Raw genomic sequence first — 24,167 nt, forward strand, 5'->3', positions numbered from 1 at the left:
AAGGGTGACAATAACTGCCTGGGAAACAAGGCCTGGAGTTCTTGGAGAGAAAAATACAGCTACACGTTTTGTACAAGGCAATTAAGAGTGCAAGCAAAGTGTGTTAATATAAATTCAATTATACATCTATTACATGTGCAATTCCCAACTGCTACAGGATTTTTATCTGTGATAGACGCTGCATTTCCATCAGAAAAATCAACTGGAGATGGTTTCTAATAAAGCTTTAGTAAAAAAATGCAACAAAAGAGATTAAGGCTTATTAACAGCTGCCAAATGAGAGTTGCTGAGTGTGATGAGGAAGACCCTGAAGAGCATTAGTGTTGGAACATGGAATTCAGTGGTGGCACATGGAATTCAGTGTTGGCACATGGAATTCAGTGTTAGGGCACGGAATTTAGTGTTAGGATATGGAATTCAGTGTTGGCACATGGAATTCAGTGTTAGGGCATGGAATTTAGTGTTAGGGCATGGAATTTAGTGTTAGGACATGGAATTCAGTGCTGGCACAGGGAATTCAGTGTTAGGACATGGAATTCAGTGGTGGCACATGGAATTTAGTGTTAGGACATGGAATTTAATGTTAGGACATGGAATTCAGTGGTGGCACATGGAATTTGGTGTTAGGATATTGAATTCAGTGCTGGCACATGGAATTCAGTGTTAGGGCATGGAATTTAGTGTTAGGACATGGAATTCAGTGGTGGCACATGGAATTCAGTGCTGGCACATGGAATTTAGTGTTGGCACATGGAATTTAGTGTTAGGACATGGAATTCAGTGCTGGCACATGGAATTCAGTAGTGGCACATGGAATTTAGTGGTGGCACATGGAATTTAGTGTTAGCACATGGAATTCAGTGGTGGCACATGGAATTTAGTGTTAGGACATGGAATTCAGTGGTGGTACATGGAATTTAGTGGTGGCACATGGAGTGTAGTGTTAGGATATTGAATTCAGTGCTGGCATATGGAATTCAGTGTTAGGACATGGAATTCAGTGTTAGGACGTGGAATTCAGTGGTGGCACATGGAATTCAGTGTTCAGGAGTTACATTTACCCTTCAGACACCAGGGCCTCACACAAGTGCCTCAGAGGTGACTCTGACCAGAGACATGGAAGGGGTCTGGCTGCCAAGCCTGTGGGAATGGGGAGAAATTCCAGTAACACCCCAAATAACACCCTACAGTTCAGGTTTCCTCTTGATGCAGAACTCTGAGCTGTAGGTTTGGGGTGGCCATCCCTGCACACAGCTGGTTCATTATACTGAGTGCTCCCAGGAAGGGTTTTACAGAGATTAAATTAAATTAAATTAAATTAAATTAAATTAAATTAAATCAAATCACATATGAGAACAGCAGAAGCTGAAGGGCCTGGAGCAGGAAGTTTGGGTTCTCAACCTCTTGTTCTTTGGGCAGTTAATCTGCTGAGCACCAACCACTTCTGGTGACACTGAAAATAAGCCCAGACATCCAAGTGGCTATGAGTCTTAATTTAAGAAATACAGGGAAAAAAAAACAGGGAAAGGCCTGGGTTACCAGGAGGATCCCATGAACTCCCTCCCCTCAGCCAATTCCCAAGGGCATTGCCTTGGAAAGACTCACCACAGAGTTCATTCCTCCTGAGGTACAGACAAGTCTCCTCATAGACCTCTGGCTCACTGATCTCTCTATTTCACAGCCTCCCCTGCTTTTTCCTTTCCCTGTTTCCTCCCTGGCTGGGTACCCCTGGTGGTTGCCCCTCTCCCCTGGACACCAATCCCCTTTGCCCTGCCCTTATCTCCCCCAAATCCCTTCCCATTCCCAGGCTGTCCAGAACAAGTGCTTGCTCTCTTTTTGCCTGAGCTTCCCTCCAGCATCTGCACAGAATGAACCTCTCTGGATTTAACTGTTGTAAAAGGAGCCCTCTGCCTGTCTCACTGAGCCAGCTGTGGTGATGTGCTGTGTGCCTGAGGTGCCTGAATGTCAATGCAACCAGCTTTTCCTCAGGAGATGCTTGTTGGAAACAGATAATAGCAGCAGCACCCACCTTCCACCTCTGTCATTTTTAGAGGGACGAGGACAGTCAGCAGCTGTTTGTGAGTCTTTCTCCTTATGGAGCTCCCAGGCCACAACCTGTGAGCTGTGCCCTGGTCACAGCTGCAGGAAAAGAGCAAAGTGTTGGAGCCAGGTACTGTGGCAGTGGGCATTCCTGGGAGAAATGGTTCCAGGAGAGAGCAGGAGGCCAGACAGACTGTCCTGCTCAGAGCTGCCTCATTCTGGCACACTGCCACCACAAAATTATCACCAGGGCAAGATTCCACCCCAGAGACAGCTGACAAACCAGGAGGAAAATTCAGCACCATCAGGACAGCCTGAGTGCTGGCCTGCATGCTACAAAAAGGGCACTTTAGCAGCTGTTCTTCCCCATGGCTGGCAGTTTATGGCTGAGGAATCACTCTGGGCAAAACTTCCCAAAGGCTTCAGGGAGGGGAGGATCATGGTGAGTCCAGAGCTTTGGTATCATGGGGCTGAGGGTGGGAACAAAAAAACCTGGTCGGGGTACAGGTGTATGAATGTGCTGGACTGAAAACATCTGGTTTGCATCTTCATCTGGGGTGTATCCACATCTGGGGTGTATCCATTGTTGGGAAGGATGAAAGTTTGACAAGAAAGTCTCACAGATATGTGTGCTTAGCAGAAAGACTTTTGAATGTTGAGTCTGATGAAGGAATAGAGATGGAAGCAAGTTTTGATAGAGAAGAAAAGAATTGCTGAGTCAGTCTTACTGGATAACCAAGGAGGCAACGGGTGTGTTAGTTAGAAGGGGTTTTTATGGCTTAGAGCAAAGGACAAACCCATCCCAAACAAGAAGATGTTTTTACCAAGCAGAAAGATAGCACAGGCAAACAAGTCAGCAAATGTGGCAAGTAGAAAAAAGGTCTCAGAATTTTCCACTGGAAGAAAACTGAAAAACAACTTTCAGCTGAAACTGTAATGTACTGACTTTGAGTGATTGGAGAACAATAACGTGAATTATAGTGGTTATGAATGATAGTGGTTATGATAGGCTAGAGACAAAAGTTAAGGTATAGATTGGTTCTATTGTATGAAGATGCTCAGCAAAGAAAAGTATATAATGCATTGTGACCTTAACTAAGGGTCTCCAGGCCTGCCTGCAGCTGGAGCTGACAGCTGTGGGCACAGCTCTGTCACCCACCACCCTGCGCTACTGTAGTCTCTTGGATGTAATAAACTGCATTTTGGATACAATAAACTGCATTTTGTACACAATAAACTGCATTTTGGAGAGCAGCCTGGAGTCCCACATCTCATTTAGGTTCTTACAATCATCACCTGGTGTGCATCCACATCTGGTGTGTATCCACATCTGGAGTGTATTCACATCTGGTGTGTATCCATATCTGGTGTGTGTTGGGGTTGTACTGCCAGACACTGTGGGATTCATTTGGGAGAATGGAAATTCCTGTGAAATCCTGGGGTCTGTCTGAGCCCATCTGGATGATCTCAAGGGTCAGAAAGAGTGTGACCATTTTTTTTCTTGGTTCTTTCTCTATTTTTTCCCTGTTTGCCCTCAAACACCTCCACCTCAGAACAAAAGGGAACTGAAAAGCACCTGCCCAACACATTTCTGAATATCCTGGTGATCCTTTGGGTGAAGTGGCTTCCCACACCATCTGCCAGCACAAAGGACAGTTAGAAAAGGTCAGTACACCTTGACCCTGACATTGTTTCCTGCACATGTTGGCTTTGTTTTCCTCTGAAGCCTGGTATTTCAGCCTTTCATACCTTCCTCATTTCTCCTGCCCTCAGCCAGGGTCACCTGGCCTTGGCCCAGAGCAGCCTGGAGAGGGAAGTTGGTCTGGGACAGAGAGCTGAACTGCTTGGAGGGCTGGGAGAGTGCAGGAGGTAGTTCAGGAGCTGCTTCTCTTCACTTTCTATGGCAATACCCAAATGTGAGGAAGGGTTTAATAAAGGGCCTCTTTCATCAGTTTCTTGTATTGCTGAAAGCCACAATATTGCTACAGTTTATTGCAGCACATGAAGGCAAACAGAGAATAAACCCCCGAGTCTGTCTCTTGCCACTCTCTGATCCAGCAGGAGAGTTTTTGCCTTGCAGGTGATTCCTGAGGCTGTGCCCAGTTCAGGGTTCAGAGCACAGCAGCTGCTGGGCACAGGTGGACTCTGTCAGCCCCAGGGTTAAACCCATCAGCCTTGCTGTAAGCTGAGTTTATCATCAAAAGCCACCTCCTACTTCCCAAATGCAAACAGATCCTCCAGTATGGCATTGAATCAGAAACTATTTTTAAATCTAAAAAGGGTCTGATTTCCACCTGAACTTCTGGGTCTGTTGCACAAAAAAAAAGTCCCTGAATCAGATAAAGAAATTTAATTCTGTCATTATCTGGGGACAGAAATTGACACATTTTTGTTCATAAGCATTCAAGAAATGTTACTGCAAGAGTTAAATTCACTCCAGAGTCCTGTGAGAGAAGGATATCTCTGACTGCTGATTATAATTAGAATCACAGAGCTTTGGTGAGGTTTTTAGTCTCTTCATTATATGAATATAATTGAGTTTGGTAATTGCCACAAAGTTGCAGATCTCTTTCTCAGCTCTGGCCTCAGTGCTTTGCTTTGTTTTGCAGTAAAAGCTTGGTGCTCCAAGAGCTTTTGGAAATGGTGTGAGGTTTGTGCAGCATTTTTAATGCTCTCAGTTACTACGCCCTAAAAAATCCTGGTGTCAAAGTTCTCAAGCAGGAAAGAAAATGGTGTTACAGACAGCTGTCTGTGCTGGCTCTGCTGGGGTGGGGGTGGAGGCCAAATTCCGTATTTTCCTAGAGCCATAGGGCACCAGGAGTTTTCCCTAATAAGCCAACTTGGCCCAGGACAGCAGAGATGGATTCCTTGCCTTTGGGCAAGGAACATGAGCAAACACTTCTGGGCACTGACACCAAACAAAGCCATCAGAGCCTTGGTGGCTGGAGCACAGGGACCTCCCCAGAACCCAAATCAATTCCTTTCCATCCTTAATGGCTTTGTGAGGTGCCTGAAATGGGCACTGAGGGACTCTAATCACCTAAATACCATTTATTTACCTTTGTACTTCAGCAGAAAATAGAACAAGAGACTCCTAGAAACAAATCCAACCCAAACTGGAAAGAAGAGAAAATTCTCTAACAGAAAAGGAGACTAAACCTGGTGTGTCCTGACACTGCCACACAGAAATCCTTCAATTTAAAGCAGCATTTAACACACAACTGTGCCAAAGGCAACCTGAAGATGTTCTGTCATATCTCATTTATGCTGCAACGCCACAGCAAAAAGGAAGAATTCCCTGTCAGCACAGCAGTCCTTTTCTTTCTAAGGCTAAACAAAAATCACCAAGGAATTGGAGGCACTGATGAAGAAGGTGAGATGTGAAATATCCTGATTTTTTTGCCCTGTGGAAAATGTCTTAGACAGCAGAGAAGGTTTTGCTGCGGCTATCAGGGACGCGGGTGCCATGGGAATTTGGCAGCTTCCCCCTTGGCTTGCAGGGAGCAGGCTGGAGGTGCTGGCTCATCAGTGCTAACAACACAGGCTCACAATTTGTGTGCACCTCCCCATGGAACCACGCTCAGGCATGGCTGGAGCAGCAGTGACACACAGGAACAGACTCCTGCACCTCCACTTCAGCTCAGAAAAAAAAATCTGTGACTCAAGGGGAGAGTGGGGCCTAAGGAAGTTCAGCAACACTTAGGAATCCCCACCCTGAGAAGGAAGGGGCCATTTCCCAAGGCCCACTTTGCTCCCAAACACCACAGGGGAAGTGCCCAGGGCCAGGCTGGACAGGGCTCAGAACAACCTGGACTGAGGGAAGGTGTCCCTGCCATGGCAGGGCTGGCTCTGGGTGATCCTCATGCCAATCCTTCTAAGCCAATCCATTCCAGCATTCACTAAGGATGATAGTATTATTTTTCTCTTACCACCAAGGTGTCCTAGATTGTCAAGCAAACTGTATTCTATTTACCATCTGTATGGCAGTTGTCTTCTGTTCAGTGGGCAGATTTTCTTATCTCTTCCACAACTGGGGAGACATTTGCTGATAACAGCTATTGAATGTCACTGCATGACTGATAAGAACTACAGCATCCCATGGGGAGATGTGAGCCCAGAGGGAGGAGCCAAGCATTCCTACCTGGATAGAATCTGGAGATTCTGGAACACCAGCACGGCTTCTCCACTGGATTTCCCAGAGGAACAGCAGCTGCCTCTGCCCCTGGATCTTCAGAGGAAGAGACTGCACCTTTCTCCAGGATCCCTGTTCCAGCAGAACCACCCCTGACACTGCAGGAGGGCTGAGCCACAATTCCAATGGGACTGCCGCCAACACCCCACAGGGTGTCAGGTTGGGTTCTGACTCTGGCAGGGTTGTTTTAGTTACTGCATTGTTTATTATATCGTTTTATTTTCTTCCCTATTGAAGAACTGTTATTCCTGCTCCCATATTTTTGCCTGAGAATCCCCTAATTTAAAATTTATTACAATTCCTGGAGGTGGGGGGGTTGGGGGGGTGTGTTACATTTTCCATTTCAGAAGAGGCTCCTGCCTTCCTTAACACACACCTGGCTTTCAAAACCAAGACACAAGTCAAGCTGTGGTGTCCTTGTCTCCAAACACTTTAGCAGAAAGTCCTGCTTTGCTTAGCTTCTCTCCACTCTCATTTCCATCCAGCCTCCAGCCAGAATTCAACTGAAAAATGGAATAGGAAACAAGGAAAATGCTCAGCTGCTCCAAACTCAGCTGGGTTTGAGGAGCTGGGCTCCTGCCACCAGTGTTGATGGAACAATTGTGTTTGGCTGCTAGAAAATCTTTTGCATTGAAAATTATTCCAATGCTGTTGTGTTCCAAATCTGTGCCTCCAGCACAGACTTCTCCCCCATCCCCATCCTGCTGTTTGCTGCATGAGGAAAACCTGGGCTGGTTTAAAGAGCAGCAGTCAGTGTTCCATGGCCTGTTTGTGGCTGTCAGAGGAAAGTCCTTGGGAGGATCAGGCAGCGAGGACTTGGAGAAGCCACAGATATTTTTAGGATGAGAAAGGAGAAATTATTGAAGACAAGGCCTGAAGAAACTGTCTGGATTTATATTCAGCTATAATTTTCCATGAAAATGGAACCATATCTTTCCTGTCACTGCACTGATTAATTAACCTGCCTTTTAATGTCAAACCTGAGACACTTCCAAGCCAGTTTTGCTGATAATTTGGACGTTTCATTCCTTTGCAACAGTTAAAACTGATAATGAGGTCTATGAGAAATATCCCAGAGCAACCTCTCCAGCTTTCCTAGAGGAGGTTGTAAGGCTGCAAAGGATAATTTGAGTCATTCTACCAAACATTTCAAATTTTCTGACACTGAACCTCCTAGAATTTTGCGTTAGAAACACTGATAGGGAAAATTCATCATGGCTCTGGGTGTAAATTCTTTATGTGGGGATTAAAAACTGGAAATTTGGTCCCCTGAATTTTCTCCTCTATCTGTGAGCAGGAATGGACCAAGTGGGTCTCCCCTCAGCTGAGTTATACCTGAGTCCTTCCAGCATCCTCAGTTTCTCCTCAATTCTTCCCTTCTAATGGTGCCAAAATCCAATTTGCATGATGTCATGGCTAAAAAGGGCCCCCAGAAATCCCACTAGGCTGCAATCAAAACATCCTGATTGCACTCAGATTTGTTCTGCATTAATTACAACGCAGTACAAACCAACTTCCTACTCCCTGCTTTGATCTTTTTTGAAGAATAATCACAAGAACACCCAGCAATAACAGCACTAAACCATCCAGGGGTTCAGGAGTCCTTTAGAGTCTGCCTGGGGCAGAATGACCAGGGCTGGTTTAATACATGCATTAAATACCTGAAACACCAATCTGAAAATCCCATGAAACTAAAGGGGAACAAACCTTTTTCAATAAGATTACATGAGCAAAAATGTCAGGATTGGAGCATTAACAGCATTAACATGGACTGGAAATCCCAGCCCAGAGCTGGCTGGAAATGGTGCTTCTGCTGCCACACTGCTCAACAGTGAGCACTGGTATGTTATTAAAGCAGTGTTCTGAGGAAAAGAACACAATTTGGGGTTGTTCTGTCCCAATGCTTGCCCGGCTGCTGTCAAAATCCAGGAAATTCCTCTGACTGCCCTGGAGGCTCAGAGACCTTGGCACAAAGTCACAGACACCTGTGCCTTTGATTTTAACCCATGGAAACAATTACCAACTTTGTGTGAAAAGTTACAAGCCACAAGGATTTGAATAGAATGATAGTGAATTTATCACTGGGTGGAAAAGTAGATTTTTGGAGTTTTAGAATGGGGGTTCAAGAGGCAAGATGGAGGAATCTGGGCGTGTCCTGTCCTTCTCCTTCTTCTCCTTGTCCTCCATCTTCTGCTGTGATGGTGGCACTTTTGGATTGGTTTAGAGTAGAGACAGACTGTCTAACATAGGTGACAGGTATTGGAAAATTATTGTAAATAAAGTACACGTAGTTTTCAGTATAAAAAGATAACACCACCCCAAGGGCAGTCAGTGTGCTTCAATCCAAAGTGCTGGACAGATCTCAGCAGGTCAGAGAAAGAATGTTATAGATAACAGAGAATAAACAACCTTGAGAACCAGAGCCAAGGAACCCTGTCTGCTTCTTCAGTCTCAGGGCTGGGAAAAAGAGACTTTCCAACACCTTGGGTTCATCTCATCACCAGAGAACCCATCAGGCTGCCTGTGTGCCCTGGGTCCCTTGGGGGCAGACCTGGCACTTCGGGATCAGCATGGATCGGCACTTCGGGATCGGGTTTATTTGGCATGGAGGGATGCTGTGGTGTTGTGGGTCCCAGGACGAGGTGAGAGATGAGAATTGATGCCAAGTTTTCAGAAGGCTGATTTATTATATTATTATATTATATTAAAAGAAAATGATATACTGAAAGTATACTAAAGAAAGAGGAAGGAGACATCAGAAGGCTAAGTAAGAATGAATAATAAAACTCATGAGTGACCAGAGTCTGACACAGCTGGACTGGGATTGGTCATTAATTAAAAACAATTCACATGGAACCCATCAAAGCTGCACCTGTTGGTAAGCAACCTCCAGACCACATTCCAAGCAATCAGATAATTATTGTTTACATTTCTTTTCTGAGAATTCTCAGCTTCTCAGGAGAAAAATCCTGGCAAAGGGATTTTTCAGGAAATATGGTGACAGAGGGATTCCAGATTTGGACTCTGTGATCTCAGAGATCTTTTCCAGCCCCCGTGATTCTGTGACTGTAGATAGAATTCCACATGGAATCATGGAATCATTGAGGTTGGGAAAGAAATCCAAGACCATCAAGTCCCAGCTGTGCCTGATCCCCACCCTGTCCCCAGCCCAGAGCCCTGAGTGCCACAACCAGGTGTTCCTTAGGCACCTCCAGGGATGGACACTCCAACCCTCCCTGGGCAGTTCCAAGGCAGCTCCTGACCCCCTTTCCATGGGGAAATTCCTGCTGTGCCCACCCTGAGCTGCCCTGGTCCAGCCTGAGGCCATTCCCTCTGCTCCTGTCCCTGTTCCCTGGAGCACAGCCCGACCCCGGGGCTGTCCCCTCCTGTCAGGAGCTGTGCAGAGCCACAAGGGCCCCCCATGAGCCTCCTTTGCTCCAGGCTGAGCCCCTGCCCAGCTCCCTCAGCCCCTCCTGGGGCTCCAGACCCTTCCCAGCTCCGTTCCTTCCCTGGACAATGTGTTCCAGGCCTTAACCATGCTCTGGGATAGTTGGGATTTGGGAAGATGCTTAGTAGAGTCTGCTCTCCCCAAAACTAACAAAGCCCTTACAAGTCAGCCCATTTATCATTCCAGAAGAGAATTTTCTCACCAATTTTCAAATCAGAACCTCCTCAAATCGCAGAGCTAATCATCCACTGATTTCCTGCTGGGTTTTGCTCTATAATTTCCAAGGCTGCATCCAGAGGCTGGGCTGGAATGGCAGTTCCTTTGTGTTCTGGAGTTCTCTGAATGGATCTGATTACAGAGTCAGGGGATTAAAGGGGCTGTCAAGTGGAAAGGACAACTTCAATAGAGCCAAGTTTAGTGCTTGGATGAACTGGAGTCGGGAAAAGGAATGCAAATAATTCACCACTAATGCAATTTTTTGTTGTATTTGTGCCAGATCTGAAGAGCTACTTTGCAAACAGACTTTATTTTGTTTCTGCTGCTCTCAGAACATTTAAATGGTCTCCATTTTTAAAAATCCTACATTGTCTGTGTCACATTGAGATCTATCTCTTTAATGTTCAGGAAAAATGTCCCAGAATGGGCTGTCCTGGGGCCTGACTGAGCTGAGCCAGACTCTGAGAGATTAAAGGGGCTTAACTTGTCATGAAAGATGGGGGAACTTTGAGAGGTGTCTTCATCGAGGTGATTAAAGCTGCAGGTACAGCCTGATGCGGTCTCCACATGTCAAGTGTGAGAGACAGGGAAATGAATGATTTCCTAAGGCAGACATTTTCAGTTTGGTACTCCAGGAAGTGTAAAATCCTTGAGAACACCACAGTGACAGCATTTCTTGACAAGAAGAAAAGCAAACAAGGCAAAAAAGCATTTGTGAGGTAATCAGGAAGTCCCTTTTCAGAAGGTCCCAGGATGAAAATAGAATATCTTGGACTTGGAGATAGGAGAAATAGAAGGAAAGGGGAGAAGAGGAAAAAAAAAACCAACCAACTCAAGAAAACCCCAAAAAATCCCCATAAAATAACAAAAAAACCCAAAACAACCAAAACCTCCCCCAAAAACCTAAACAAAAAAACCCAAAACAAAACAAACAAACAAAAAAAACCCAAAAACAACACCCCAAAACCAAAACAAAAGCACACAAAAAAAAAAAGGCAGGGGGAGGGGGGTGGTTTTTTTAATTTTTAGGCAAGTTGTTGTTTCCTAATTTCCAATGAGGTCTCTGCTCCATGTGCAAAGGATGGGCTCTGCCCTTCCTCCTCTCACTCTCCCCAGGGCAGGGGTGGCATCCCTGTCCCAGGAGCGATTTAAAAGTCTGGGGCACTGGCGAGATAGTCAGTGATGGACCTGCCACTCCTGGGTTCATGGTTGATCTCAGAGGGCTTTCCCAACCTCCTGTGGCTCTGCAGTTCTGTGTTTGAGCTCTCCAGGGACCACCAGGGCTCTGCAGTGCAGAATTAACTTCAGTGCTGCCCTGCCGGTGCCAGATGGAGACACCCTGGGGATGTGTTGGCTCCTGAGCCCGGCTCTGGCTGTGCCACAGTAGCAGCAGTGGCTGGGTGTGACAGCCAGCACAGCTGGGACCTGGCACTGGGGTGTCACAGACATCTTTTTATGAAAATCCTTTCTTAGGATTTTTTCTTCCTGAGAAGCTGAGAGGCTCCAGGAACAAAATGTAAACAATGGTTATCTGCTGCTGTGGAATGCAACAGGTGGGTTTTTGATTGGCCCATCTTGAATGTTTATAATTAATGGCCAATCAAGGCCGAGCTATCTCAGAGTCCGAGACAGCTACCTTTTGCTATAATTCTTTTCCTTTCTATTCTTAGCTTAGCTAGCCTTCTGAGATGAAATTTTTCCTTCCATTCTTTAGTTTAGTTATAATGTAATATATATATCATAAAATAATAAATCAAGCCTTCTGAAATATGGGGTCAGATCTACGTCTCTTCCCTCATCTTGAAAACCCCTGTGAACACTGTGACACTGGGGCTCTGAACTGGTCACCCAGCACAGCTGGGACCGGCACCGGGGCTCTGAGCTGGTCATTTGGCATCCCAACACCCAGGATCTGACACCAAGGCTCTTTGATGCTCCCTCAGCATCCCAGAACCTGGGACCTGGCACCGGGGCTCCCTCCTGTTCCCGCATCATCCCAGCACCCCGGACCTGGCACTGGGGCTCTCTCCTGCTCCCTCAGCATCCCAGCAAGCGGCCCGTTGGGACCCCGCTGTTCACAACCATGAAAGGTCCAAATTCCCCTGGATTTCCCTGCAGCCCCAGCTTCCCCTCAGTCAGAGACTGTCTCTCTCTAAGGGATGATTCCCCCTGCTAAAGCTCCCCCTCAGTGCTGACATTTTACCCTGCCAGTGTTCCCTGATGCATCCTCCCTGCTTTGTGTCCATGGCGACCGCGGCTTTCCTTGGGCAGCGTGGGAGGCGCTGGGACCCTGGCTCAGCTCCCACAGCCCAGCAGAGGCTGATCCTCCTCCTGCCCAGCACTGGGAACCCCCTGGGTCTCTGGGGACAGGGACATCTGTCCTCAATCCCCTCTGATTGCTGGGATTATTCACTGAACTGGAGATGGGCACTGGGTGAGCAGGGCCTGCTATCCCACACTGCTGGGGGCTGGGGTGAGCAGTGTCTGCTGCCCCACACTGCTGGGCACTGGGTGAGCAGGGCCTGCTGCCCCACACTGCTGGGAGCTGGCCAGGCCTGGATGGCAAGGGAGAGAAGGAGAGGAAATGCACTGGGAGCACCTGGCAGTGCCCAGGGTTGATCATTGGTCTGGCAGAACTTCCACTGCCACTGGACTTCAATTAACGGCCATGGATGGGTTGATGCAACATTGCAGCTGCTTTCTGTATTTTACGTGGTTATTTCAGTGCCCCTCAGATGTTCTGTGCTCAGAAAAAAACCCAAACCCACAATTTAAAAGCACAACACCTCCCACGATGAGGGAAAAATTAAGAAGTGTTGATAGAATTGATCCCATCAGCTCTGCAGGATCTCAGCCAGACAGGAAATCCCAGAGGGCTTGGGATTTATGCAGGGCTCCATAACTGAAGTGTCTCCTTGCCTTGACAGGAAGTACCACGTTCACGTGGGTAAACTGAGGCACCAAGAAATGGATATCAATTATTAATTACTAAGTGAAAACCAGGACCTTGGGGGTGAGATTCCCAGGGCTGTGCTGTTCCATGAGAGTTTTCTTGCCTAGCTGGGCATCTTTAGAGGATTTCTGAGGTGTTGAGAGCAGCCATCACCAATTAACATAAAAGATTTAAAGCAGTGAGGATGAGCAGCTGCTCTGTGCTCCGGGAACATTTTAACAACACCCACTGGAATGCTCAGGCATCCCCTGGGAGAGGGAAATGAGCCATTGCCGAGCCCCTCCCAGCCCAGCACTCCTCAGCTCCTCCTGGATTCCCCAGGAAGGGGCAGGGGAGCAGGCAGATCCCTCTGGGAGGCAATAATACCTGTCCTGTTCACTGGAACTGCTGGCAGCGTTTAGAACATCTGAAAAGAATCTCTGCCTAGCCTTCAAGGAGAATGAAAATGTCAAAAGACATTTGCAAGAACAAAGGGACTCAACAGCTCCTTTTCTTCTGTCTAACATTCTGCTCCAACAAATTTGGGATTTGAGGAATGAGTTTAGACCAGGACAAAACTCCAAGGTAGAGGAACAAGGAGTGACTCCCAATTGCCCCTGGATCCCTGGCAGTGCCCAAGGCCAGTTTGGATGGGGCTTGGAGCAGCCTGGGATAGTGGGAGGCATCCCTGCCATGGCAGGGGTGGCACTGCGTGGGGTTCCAGGTGCCTTCCCACCCAACCCACCCCAGGATTCCATGGCCTTGCTGAGGTCACCAGAGGTGGGTGTGTGGTGGGAGAGTCAGTGCCGGTCTCCCTTCCCTTCATGCTTGGATGTGTCTCCCAGCCTTGGATGAAGCAAGGCTGGCTTGGGAGCAATGAGGAAGGCCCAGAACACAAGGAGGGGAAGGAACAGCAAAGACCAGGCCCATGAAAGAATTAGAAGGTGAATTCTACTGAAATCTTTTATGATAAGTGTCCCTGCCTCCTGTTTTTGCTCTTGACTTTGAAACACAGTGCAGTTTTCAGGTGGATTTTATTTCACAGACCATGTAAGGTAGGTCAGAGCCCTGCAAGGGTTTTAATTCCAAAGCAGCTCCTGTGAGCACTGCAGTCGCTCCCCTGAAGGGGTAATTGCTCTTACAGGGAATAAAACAACACTTTTAATATTTTTGTGTTGTGTCCAACACAAGCAAAGCCCTTTGTTGGCTCCCAGATCCTCATCCATTACTGAACTTGTGGAGTTGTTTAACTGTTCAAAGAGCAAAGGAGACAATCAATGATGTCTGTTCTGGCACTGCAGAGGCAGGACAGGAGTGGTGCTGCTGGAAATCTGTGACAGTGTTCACAGGGGTCTCAGGATGAGGGAAGAGATGAGGATCTGACTCCATGTTTCAGAAGGCTGATTTATTATTTTATTATATATATTACATTGAAACTATACTAAAAGAATAGAAGAAAAGGTTTCATCTCAGAAGGCTAGCTAAGCTAAGAATAGAAAGGAATGAATAACAAAGGTTTGTGGCTCAGACAGAGAGTCCAAGCCAGCTGGGCTGTGATTGGCCATTAATTCTAAACATCTACATGAGACCAATCACAGATGCACCTGTTGCATTCCACAGTAGCAGATAACCATTGTTTACATTTTGTTCCTGAAGCTTCTGAGCTTCTCAGGAGGAAAAGAATCCTAAGGAAAGGATTTTCATGAAAAGGTGTCTGCAACAGAAATCTGCAAGCTGGCCATGTTTAGGTTGTTCCAGGCAACCCCACAAAGTGAGCAAATGGGAAACCAGGGGAATGCAGAGTGGGAAAGCATGAAATTTTATTGTCACAGAATTGTTTGTGTTGGAAGGGACCTTAAACCCCACCCATGGCAGGGACACCTCCCACTGTCCCAGGGGGCTCCAACCTGGCCTTGGGCACTGCCAGGGATCCAGGGGCAGCCACAGCTGCTCTGGGCACTCTGTGCCAGGGCCTGCCCACCCTGCCAGGGAACAATTCCCAATTCCCAATCTCCCATCCAGCCCTGCCCTCTGGCAGTGGGAGCCATTCCCTGTGCCCTGTCCCTCCATCCCTTGTCCCCAGTCCCTCTCCAGCTCTCCAGAAGCCCCTTCAGGCACTGAATGGCTGCAGCTGGGTCACTCTGGAGCCTCCTCTTCTCCAGGCTTTCCTGATTTAAGGGAAGGTAACAAGAATTACTAGAAACAATAACATTTGCAGGAGTAATTGATCTGTACTGCAACTTGGGATGAAAGCAACCTTCAAGAAGTCAATATTTCTCATTTTCTGTGGAACAGGTGTGAGCTATGTAAATATGTTTGTTTCACTTGAAACTTTGTTTAAATTGGGAAAGTTTCATGGCAGTATTTGCAGCTCATGGTTTTGCTTTATATCATAAATGCTGACAGTGGCTTTGCAGCATCCAGCACAAAGAGCAACATCCAGGTTTTAACAGAATGGAAGCTGCTTTAGAAAAGAAAATGTAAAACCTTTTAGATTGTCATAAGGAACCAGCAGCAAGAGGAGAATGAAAGGGTAAAGTTCACATTGCAGTAAAAATATGAACATCCCACAAGCTGTGAATTTATTGATAATTTTAATGGAAACAAATTGGATAGGTTTAAAAAGGAAAAGCAAAATAAAAGACCACAGTTTTCCATTAGAAATACAAGATTCCTAGTGAGCTGAAATTACCCCAAACTCTCTGGTGCTGTCTGAAGCAGAGCACAAAGCAGCAGGGACCCCTCAGTGTTATTGAGGGATGCAAGGAGAACAGTGAAATCCGAACTTCCATCTCTATCTGTGATTTTCCATAGCTGATGGATGTCAAGACTGACAGCCTCCACACTCCTGTCAGGCCTGGCAAACCTCTGCTCTCCTCCAGGGCAGTCATTATTTAATATTTTTAAGCCAAGTTTGAAATGTGGCACCTAAAGGTGCCCCCAGGGCCATGCTCTGGCCTCAACAGGAGCCCCAGAAAGCAGAGAGGGAGCTCTGCTGGGCACCCATCACATCAGGCTGCTGGAGCCAAGGCAGCCCTTGGGTGTTTCCATTGCTGCTGGAATGAACTTCAGCAGTGTTCACTTCACCAGAGGAGGAATAAATCAGCTGAGTGGGATGGAATTCCCTGCCAGGGCTCAGGGGAAGCAGTAGCACTCTGGAAGGACAGGAAGAGAGAGGATTAGGGTAGGCAGGGATGAGTCACGGAGGCAGGAGGAGCCTGCAGGGATAGGATTGGGTTTGTGGTGGGAAAACCTTACCCCAGAGAAGCTTTTGGCTGTTTATCCCCGTGCCATCCTTCCCTGGGCTGCTTTGAGGGAGTGGGGATGTTCCCCAAGGAGCTGGTGGGGGAAATCAAGGGACAGGAGGAGGAGGAGGTGGTGAAGGAGGAGGCATTGGTGTTTCTCCTCGGCCTCAGCTGCCTTTCTAGTCTGGAGTTCCCTGCAGAGAGAGGTGACTGAGCACAGAGCAGCTGGAATTCCAGCCTGGAGCAAAGGAGCTCAGGGGGCCCTTGTGGCTCTGCACAGCTCCTGACAGGAGGGGACAGCCCAGGGGTCGGGCTGTGCTCCAGGGAACAGGGACAGGAGCAGAGGGAACGGCTCAGGGTGCGCCAGGGCAGCTCAGGGTGGGCACAGCAGGAATTTCCCCATGGAAAGGGGGTCAGGAACTGCCCAGGGAGGGTTGGAGTGCCCATCCCTGGAGGTGCCCAAGGAACACCTGGATGTGCACTCAGAGCTCTGGTTTGGGGACAGGGTGGGGATCAGGCACAGCTGGGACTCCATGGTCTGGGAGGTCTTTCCCAACCTCACTGATTCTGGGGATCTGTGGGAAAATCCTCACCCCTTTTAAGCACAAACCTGTTGTTCTCAAACCTGGCCCTCACCTTTTTGCTCTCTCTGCCTTGTCCTGTGGATTTCCTGAAGCTCAGTCGATAAACAGGTGGGGACTTTTCCTTCATCTGAAGCCACTCCTTTTCTTTATTTTTACCTACTGAGGATAAAACCTGATCTGCTGAAGGCAATGTGGGTTAATGCAGAAAAGGAGAAAAACTAATTAAGCACACAAAGGTGCCCGTCCCCTTCTGCTGAAGGACAGAGAGCAGAGCAAAGAGGAGCATCCACTGCCAGTGCAGATTAAATTGGGGTGCTGGCTCCTGTCTTAGAGAAACAGAATCATTTCAAAGAAATACATTTATATTTCAGCTTGAGCATCCCTTTCTCATCTGGGAATGAAATAATTCCAGTGTAGCAGCATCCCTCTGTTTCTTAGTAACCATGGAGCCAGACTGATGAATTGAATTTCTGTTCTGGCCACATCTTCCAACTCTCTTTAGACAAAAAGAGCTCAGCTCTGCCAGGAACTCCAACTCACGCTGCTTTTCATTTCCACCAGGGGTTTTGTCTGCTCTTGCAGCAGCAGCAGATGTGGAGGGATCACTCTGCTCCAGGACACTTTGCCCACTGGAGCATGTGAGCCTTTCCCAAGGCAGGATGGGCCAGTAGGAACAGTGTCCAATGGAGAATGGAAACTCTCTCTGTAGCTAGAAAGCCACATCCAGATATCCTGAAGGATCAGGGCTGCAGAAACATGACAGTGGTGACATTCAGGGAGGGAGGTCACAGCTGCCATCCCTAAACATCACTGGATGAAGGTTGATTCAGCAGGAAGGGGGCAGGACAGGAACAGCAGCCAGCAGGAACAGTGTCACAGACATCTTTTCATTAAAATCCTTTCTTTAGGATTTTTCCCCCTTCTGAGAAGCTGTGGCCTCAGCAACAAAATGTAAACAATGGTTATCTACTGCTGTGGAATGCAACAGGTGCATCCATGATTGGTCTCGTGTGGATGTTTGGATTTACTGACCACTCACGGCAGAGCTGTTCTTGCTTTCTGCCTGGACACAGACCTTTATTATTCATTCCTTTGCTATTCTTAGCTTAGCTAGCCTTCTGAGAACTTTCTCTTCTATTTCTTTTTATCATAGTAATAATGTAATATATATCATAAAATAATAAATCAAGCCTTCTGAACATGAGGTCAACATTCTTGTCTCTCTCTTCATCCTGCAACCCTTGCAAGCCCTGTAACAGAGCAGGGCCAGAGGCACAGGCTCTGCACTGTCCTTCATCCATGGAGAATGTGGCAAAGGCACACACAGATCCATGGATCCAGAGGAAGCAAGGAGCAGATCCCCAGTGAGAAACACAGCAATTCCACTGGGAATATTAATGGCACGCTCTAGGAATCTGGTGTGGCTGGAGAAAATCAATTGTGAAACTCTTTGAGGTTTGCACATTTGTTTTCATTTTGCATCAGAAGAGTCAGAAGCTTTTGAGAAATTTCATTAAGAACAGGAAGAGACCAAGCCATGCTGGAATGATGGACAGCCTGGGCTCTGGAGTGCTCCGTGGGTTGTGGGACCCTCTGCTTTGAGCCCTTCTCTGCATGCAGTGGGAAAGCACAATCCTTGGGATATTGAGTGTTCTCTGCACAGGGTGGGGGCACCTGCTGGCCTCAAGCTCCTCAGCAATTCCATGGTTCTGGGCTGCAACATCAATGATACAGGCACAGGAATATCTGACCAAAAGCAGTTTCTAAAAAGAGATTTAGTGAAATGATCCAGGGAAGGTTTTCATTTCAATTAACAGAGATTTCTCTGTAGACACACAGGATCCAGGCTTTTAGTTAATTTATCTCTCTTCAGCTCACATTTGCCTTTGTATCCATCCCCACACACTCCTCTGTTTGCTTGCTGTGCAGAAATCTTAATTTTATGATCCTTGGATAAATATGAAGATTGTACTGAATGCAGTCTGAGTTCATGTTTGAAGAAACAAAACTGGAACTCCACATTTTTTACAAAGGTTTTTCATGTCTCAGGATCTTTCAGCTATCTGGATTTTTATCTGATTGTTCTCTGTCATATAAATACTAACAGACAATTTAGAGATAACCTTAAGCTGCTGCTCAAAATCTGAGTTACATCAGAGAATGAGACTCGTGTGGGCATTTCCTTACTGCTCTGGGGTCAATAACTGAAAATTCTGTGAATAACATGAGAGAAGTAATTCAGAACTGAGCACTTCAGGGTGCCCAGAGCAGCTGGGGCTGCCCCTGGATCCCTGGCAGTGCCCAAGGCCAGGTTGGACAGGGCTTGGAGCAGCCTGGGATAGTGGAAGGTGTGCCTGCCATGGCAGGGGTGGCACTGGGTGGCTTTCAGGTTCTTCCAACCCAAACCATGCCAGGATTCCATTCTCAGATTCTCCAAGGCCAGCCCTGTGCTGGTGCAATTCCCCAGGCACTGAGTGAAGAGCCAGAACCCCAGCTCTCACCTTCCCTGTCCTCTCCAAACAAACAAACAAATGCTTCAGTTATGAACTGGGGGAGACATCACCCAGGAGAGGGCAGGCAGGAAAACGAGGAGCCTGAAAAAACCAACCCAGGAAAATAATGAACTTTTCTGGTGGAGGAGGATGCAAAAGGAATCTGGGCACCAAATTCCTCCTTCTTAGAACTGTAGAATCAGGGATTCATTGAAGTTGGAGAAGCCCTTGGAGATGATGGAGTCCAGGGCTACATTCCCCAGCACTGCCAAGGCCATCACTGACCTGGTTATTGCCAATAACCTCAGCCACCTAGTCTCCTTTTAAAAGGAAATTCTCCATGAATTTGGAATAAGAGAACAGAAATAAGTGGAAAATCAGGTTCTATTCCTTTCCAACTGTCTCTTGAATGGGCTTTGGTGACACCTTCCTTGCCAAAGTCCAAACCTGTGGAACCAGCCCGTGTTGAGTTCCCCCATTATGGTTCTGAGCGATCAGCTGGAGCTACAGCACCTCTCCCTTTCCCAACAGCCAAGAATGATTCCCTTATTTAAGTGATCAAACGCTCAAACATTTTTTGCCAGGGGTCAGAGCTCCTGCCTCAGATTGCTCCCATGTGGGGATGGTTGCCAAGGGAACAGCCAGCATCACCTGTGCATCCTCACCCTCCCAGCAGCGAGCACGTTCCTTCTCTCTGGGTGAGCTCAGAGCTACAGATGCCACTGAGAGTGATCTGTTTGCTGCTGACTGTTGTGACAGGACAGCAGAGTCTCAGGTTGGGTTTTGCTGTTGCTGGAATCTGGGAATTTCAGTCAGCACATTCAGAAGGACTGGGCTCGGGGATATTTTTCCCTAAACCATCAGGATGAGCTCTGACAAATGATGATGTGTGACCACAGATTCACCCTTTGCTTCATGGCTGTGTGAAACACTTGGGCTCAATCCCACCCAGCGTCATCCACAAAATCTGTACTGACATCCAGCTAGCCACGCTGACTCCTTTCCTAGCCAAAGGGGAGGTTTGTCATCTTTCTTTCCAGTATCTGAGGCTGAATTATCTGTGCTGGGGAAGGGAAAGGCTGCCTTGGCTCAGCTGTTGACTTCCCCTCTCTGGACACCTCAAATGTGATGAAATGTATCTCCATGCTCAGACACTCTGGGCTGATGCTGTGTGTCCAAATGTGAATGTCGTCAGTGTTGACATCTCCATTTGAATGAGTTATCTGGGTTCTCTTGGCACTTAATGAAGGAAAACAGACCCCCAGAGGCCACAGCTGCCTGCAGTGCAAGGGGGATGTGGGGCTGACACAGCAGCAGGAAATGCCCTGTGCTGTACAGGAGACCAGACAGGAGCCAAACCCAGCTGCCCTTGTGCTCTTCCTTCATACATAGGGGAAATTCAATAAATTGGAGGCAGGATTGGAGAAATAGGGCTGAATTTCCAGAAATTCCCAGTTAGCAGTTGTACAAACCAAGGTGTTGAAGCTGCTGCACAACAGACACATTTCCCTCTGTTCCAGCAGTTTCCAGATGCTCCAGGACCCTTCCTACAACTGTGGTGAGCAACCATTGAAGAGGGGACACAGAAATAGTAAAGGCCTCTTCCAACTCACTTTCCATTGTAACTCTTCTTGGGTTATTTTCCATCTGCAGGAGGTTCCAGCTGAGAAAACTGAATAATCCCATAATCCCAGAATGGTTTGGGTTGGAAAGGAATTTGCAGATCATGTAGTTCCAACTTCCTGCTGTGGCTGGAACAGCCAAAGTCCTTGGGATTTGGTTGTGTCCATGATTTCAGTGATGCTCCTGCCAGATTGTGTTTTCTTGGGCAGAGAAAGATCAAATTAGTTTCCAAGAAGTTGTTGAATAAAGTTTTTAAAAGTGAAGTGGGAGAAAATCAGAGGGGCTACTGCCAGCAAAGGCTGCTGGGGATGGCAATGGAAATGTGAGGGAGGTTTGTGCAGTGGCTCCTGGCCAGGGGTGGGGTGGATAATTCCAGGGTAATTCCACACTCAAAGCACCAACAGCTCCCAGAGTCCATTTGAGACAGATGGAAATTATCAGCTCTGAGTTCCTGCCCCACAGCTCCCCTGGGGCACTCCCAAGAGCCCAATAAAATTCATTTTGCAGGAGTTTATTGGTGCATTGGCACAACTGCTGCGCTGAATCCAGAGCTCCTAATGACCTCCACGACACAATGGACTTCTCTTGATAAACCCTGGATCCCTGGATGATGTTTCTCTGTGCTGGAGGCATGACCCCCCTGTGGGCCATCTAAACATCATCCTGGGCACTCCTCAGGCTTCTCCACACCCTGGGGAGGACAAGAAGATGAATAGGGCACCTCTGTCTGTCCCCTAAAGATGAACTGCTGGACACAGCACAGATGCAGCTGGAGGAGAGGGAATCTTGAGATTCCCTGTGCAGATCTCAGACCTGCCCTTCAGGACCAGGACCATCTCTACAGCCACAACAGCCCTGTTCTCCACAATACCAGCAGTTTCACTCCTAACCCTACCAGTTCTCTTCTTACTAACCATCCTAGAGGTAGCAGTAGCGATAATCCGATAATCCAAGCCTATGTTTTTGTACTCCTACTGAGCCTCTACCTACAAGAAAATATCTAATTCTAAATGGCACACCAAGCACGTTCTTATCACATTTTCGACCCTAGCCCCTGACCCATCCTAGGAGCAGCCGCTGCTCTCCTGTGCCAAACTTTCCTGGCTGAATTCCATTCAATTCCATTCCATCCAGCTCAATTCCATTTCTCCATTGCTCCCAGGGGAGCTATCAGTGATTTCCAGCTTTGCCTTGGGAATGAGTCTTCTGCAGAATCACTCAGTGGGACATGAAACAGAACCTTCTAAACCTCCCAGCCTTCAGCTCTGACAGTTTTACCTCCTGTTGTGATGGTTCTTGTTCTGATATTTTCTGTGGGGGCACATTTACAGCTCATATCAACAGAGTGGATCTGGGCTGGACTCAGAGTGTTTTGGACATGACACATTTTTACAGGGCTCAAGAACTGTCTGCAAGGAATACACATTTGGAAAAGGTGTTCTGCTCGTTTCTCTGACTGCAGCAGCCATCACACAGATCCACACCCAGGACTTTACTCAGGAGATGCTCCATGAGCTCAGGAATTCTTTAGCAGGGTGGGCAGGCCCTGGCACATTGTGTGGCTGCCCCTGAAGCCCTGGCAGTGCCCAAGGCCAGCCTGGACCGTCCTGGAGTGCCCTGGGAGAGTGGCAGGTGCTTTTGCTGGGAGGACCTGGAGTGCTCTGCCAGGACCAACCCTACAGGGCACAGAGCAGCCAACAAAGGAGTTTGTGGACATCTGCTGGAAGAGCTTTTTGGGTTGTGCTCTCACATTTGGAATCCTGGGAGCTGGGAACTGGGACAGACTCCCAGCCTAATCTGTGCCTGACCTGGAACAGCCATTCCCACCTAACATTCTCTTGGCTGCATCTCCCAGGAAGTTGCAGAGGAACAGAGAACTGATCTCCATTCCACAGATGGAGAAAACGAGGCACCAGATCCAGCACATGGCACATTTGGTGACTGCTCCTTGCCCCCCCTGCAGAGCAGCTGCTGCTGAACTCTCCCAGAACACTGACTCAGCTAAGGGGAAGCACAGGGAAAAGGAACTTTCTGTGCAAGAGTGGCAGCGTGACCCAGACCTGCTCTGGCTCAGCCTGGAGCACCATCTCCAGCTGTTCCTGCATCACCCTGCAGTGCCCTGTGCCTGGCATGGCAAAGCTGTGTCCCACACTGTCCTTGGGCACTGCTGGCACTCATGCGGAGCTGCTCAGGTCACTCCAATTCCACTCTTTCTCTCTACAGTGGGATGGGAATTGTTCCTTTAACTGCAGTAGGAATTCCTGTAAGGAAAATCCTTCGGGATTGGTCCAAACCCAAGCTGGTTTTTAGCCCAGGTCTGAATCTCTCACAGTCCTTATGCCCAGGGCTGTTCCTTGACGTTGTGACTCAGCAGTTCAGGTGCTGTGCAGGAATTCCTCACGTGGATAATCAGAGCAGGATTCCCTCCTGCAGCTCCACCTGCCCACCCTCTCCAAGCAGAGGATGGAGAGTGATGGTTCAGTCAGTCGTGGAGTGCCCAGCCTCGGGCAGATCTAAAATCCATGCGCATGTGGCACCTGGGGACATGGTCAGTGGTGGCTTTGGCAGGCCTGGGGGAACAGTTGGGTTTGATAATCTCAGAGGTTTTTCCCAGCCTATAAAAATCCCTGATTCTACAGTTCTAAGGAGGAATTTAGTGCTCAGATCCCTTTTGCATCCTCCTCCACGGGAGAGGCTCATTATTTTCCTGGATCAGCTTTTTCAGGCTGGTGGTTTTCCTCCTGCCCACTTCTGGGTGATGTCTCCCAGCAGTGCTCCTCACAGTCTGGGTGTGCAGTTAATTACTGGAGTGTTTGGTTGTTTGTTTGCTTTGGAGAGGACAGGGAAGGTGAGAGCTGGAGTTCCCTGGCCCTGCACTCAGTGGCTGCTCTGCAGCTCCCACACTGAGGGCAGCTCAAGGCTAAAGCACCAATTAAATTCCACTTGAACCCTCTAATAATGCCAAGAAAAAAAGGAAAGTGGCTTCACCCTTGCAACACTCGCCCTGCTGAGGGAGTTTCACCCTGTCCTTCACACCAACCTCTCCTTGAGCTCCCACTCTCCCACCCAGCTGCAGCAGCAGCCCAGCTCCTCCTGTGCCTGGAGCAGATCCCTGGGGAAGGGATGGAGCTGCTGGGGGAGCCAGCAGTGGCCATGGCTCAGACTGAGCCCAGCCCTGCCCTGAGACCCCCCTGTCCCTGGGCAAGTCCTTCTGCCACCCTGGAGCAGCTTTCCCTCTCCAGAGAAAAGGAAAGTCACTCTGGGGCTCAGAGGGAGAAATGGGAAGGAAAAAAGAGAGACCTGAGTTGGAACAGGGGGAGCTGAGGGCTGGCACTTGCCCTGAGGCTGCACAGAACCACAAAGGCTGCAGTGGGGACATCCAGCATGGAGTGATC

General features: G+C 48.0%; 1 protein-coding gene across 2 annotated transcripts in view; it reads right to left on the reverse strand.

Moving 5' to 3' along the window:
* Positions 1-24,167, reverse strand: part of LOC102073733 (acid-sensing ion channel 2) — a 479,347-nt gene that overhangs the window by 389,121 nt on the left and 66,059 nt on the right. The gene's annotated exons all lie outside the window — the stretch shown is intronic.

This window comes from Zonotrichia albicollis, chromosome 23 (assembly GCF_047830755.1).
Source record: "Zonotrichia albicollis isolate bZonAlb1 chromosome 23, bZonAlb1.hap1, whole genome shotgun sequence".
NCBI lineage: Eukaryota > Metazoa > Chordata > Aves > Passeriformes > Passerellidae > Zonotrichia > Zonotrichia albicollis.